Source organism: Callospermophilus lateralis, chromosome 2 (assembly GCF_048772815.1).
Source record: "Callospermophilus lateralis isolate mCalLat2 chromosome 2, mCalLat2.hap1, whole genome shotgun sequence".
Classification (NCBI taxonomy): Eukaryota; Metazoa; Chordata; class Mammalia; order Rodentia; family Sciuridae; genus Callospermophilus; species Callospermophilus lateralis.
In genome coordinates, this window is record NC_135306.1 from 102,908,572 (window position 1) to 102,911,194 (window position 2,623).

Sequence of the window (2,623 nt, forward strand, 5' to 3'; positions counted from 1 at the left end):
GATTGTGTATGTGTTTTGGGTGTAGAAAATGAAAGAAAATACAAAAAGAAGCAAGAAGTCACATTGTATATTCATGCCAATAACTAGGTTTGCTTTGCATATGAAATTGGATATAATAAATTGGTAGTTGGACTCAAGTCCTAGGATTGCTGAAAAGCCAGTCATTGTGATTCTAGATAGGAAACAGTGTTCTGTAGAGAAGAATCAGATTATATCAACTGAGAATTTTGTAGCTTAAAAAATTGGGCATATTATACTTGGAATATAGTTTGTTTTTAGTAAAATAAGGGAGCAGAGGAAAACAAGATGAGATCTGTTGCTGCTCCTGCCTGTGTTCAGAGAAGCTCAGGAAAATTCACATTAGGTCAGGGTTAAAGGTAGGCAAAACTGGAAATAGAATAGAGCACTCTCACAGATCAAAAGTAAAATTACTTGATTTGGGGATTGGATCTCTCTCCTATATGTTTCCTTTATGCTGGAATTCAAAAAGTTTGTTCTTGACTTCTTACATGTTAGTTTTCCACTAAAAGTTTCAATCACTCTTTTTTTTTTTTTTTTTGAGAGAGAGAGAGAGAGAGAGAGAGAGAGAGAATTTTAAATATTTATTTATTTATTTTTTTAGTTTTTGGCGGACACAACATCTTTGTTTGTATGTGGTGCTGAGGATCGAACCTGGGCCGCATGCATGCCAGGCGAGCGCGATACCGCTTGAGCCACATCCCCAGCCCTCAATCATTCTTATTGCTTCATAATTTTATATTTTATGCTTTGATTCTCAAATCACTATTTACTTGGTCTCATTTTTAATGTTAACCTATGGTCAAGGCAAAAAGTCTTGCAATTGATGGTAATTATGTTGATACCCAAGAGGATTGTTGGGAAGTCTTGGGACATTTCAAACAAAAAGGCAGAGTAAAATCTGATCTTAAAAAGCAATTGCTTTTAAAGCTACAAAACTTTTGGAAGAAAACACTGGGAGAACTTTTCATGACCTTGGATTTGGCAATGGATTTTTAGATTTGACTCTAAATAGGTAATCAACAAATGTGAAAATAGATGTTAGACATTTCTCCAAAGAAAAAAATATGAAAAGAGGCTCAATATCATTAGCTATCAGGGAATTACAAAATTCAGTAATTTTACAACCATACAGTAGGAAGGTTGTAAAAAAGATGGGCAATACGTGTTGATTAGGATGTGGGGAAATTGAAACCCTTATACTTCAATATTGAAGTGTAATTCCCATATCTTTACATTTATCAATTTATAAACTATATAATTCAATGGTTTTAAGTATGTTCTCTGAGTTTTTTGTAACCGTCACCACAATCAATTTTACCCAAGAAAGAAACTCTACAACCATCAGCTGTCATTCCCAATTTCTCCCCCAATAAATAACTATCTGCCTCCTTCACCCTGCCCCCAAACCCCAGATCCAGGAAATCACTTATTTATTTATTTATCTCTATATGTCCCATTCTGGCCTTCTTCCTTCTTATCAAACTATTATTATATATCCTTTGGCTAACATCTTCCAATTCTCTCTGCCCTAACCACCAAGCCTTTAATAACTACCATTCTACTTTGCCTTTTTATGAGATAAGCTTTTTAGGGTTCCATGTATGAATGAGATCATGTGGTATTAGTCTTTCTGTTTCTAGCTTATTTCACTTAATATAATGTCCTCCAGTTTCATCCATGTTGTAAATGCCAGGATTTTGTTCTTTTTAATGTTGAATAATATTCCATTACACACACACACACACACACACACACACACACACATACCCACACACACAATTTTGTTTATGCAGTTATCCATTGATGGACTCCTAGGTTGAGCCCATGTCTTGGCTATAGTGAATAGTGCTGCAATAAATGTGGGAGTGTAGATATTCCTTCCAACACATTGATTTTATTTTATTTGGATATATACCCAGTGGTGGGATTGAAATTCTATTTTTAGTATTTTGAGCAACTGCCATGATGTTTTCTCTCTCTAATGACTTTGAATTTATATTTCTGCCAACAGTGTATAAGTGTATAAGGATGTATAAGGATGGAACTCGTACACATGGTGCAGCCATAGAAAAATTTGGCAGTTACTCAACAAGTTAAATTTAGTGATTTCATGTGACTTAAAATAAAATACAGTAATATTACTGTATGTTAGAAGTACTCTAAAAATATACAAAAGCAGTATATATTCATGTAAAATGATAATATGCAGATAAGAAAAAAATGAGAAACTAAAAACACCATACTTCCTTAACCAATGATTATCATTCCTTACTACTTAATGTCTATCTTTCTAGATATTTTTCTATGGATTCATATGCCTTTTATTTTAATCCAAAAGTGAGAGCATACTATATATACTTCTGGTATTTTTTTAGTGTTGCATTTTAAAATACATGGTTTCATTTGATTTCATCGAACTCCCTCATACCCAAGCCATTAACTATATCTGCCCTGTGTTCCTTTTTCTTAGGAATAAGAAAGTCTCCAAACTTCAGGTTGTAGTAGTAAAGACAAGGAAATCTACATTGCATCATAAACTTTATACCTTTAATCATGGTGCCAGTAATGGAATCATTAATAACCCCAACTCTTTGGGTTATAA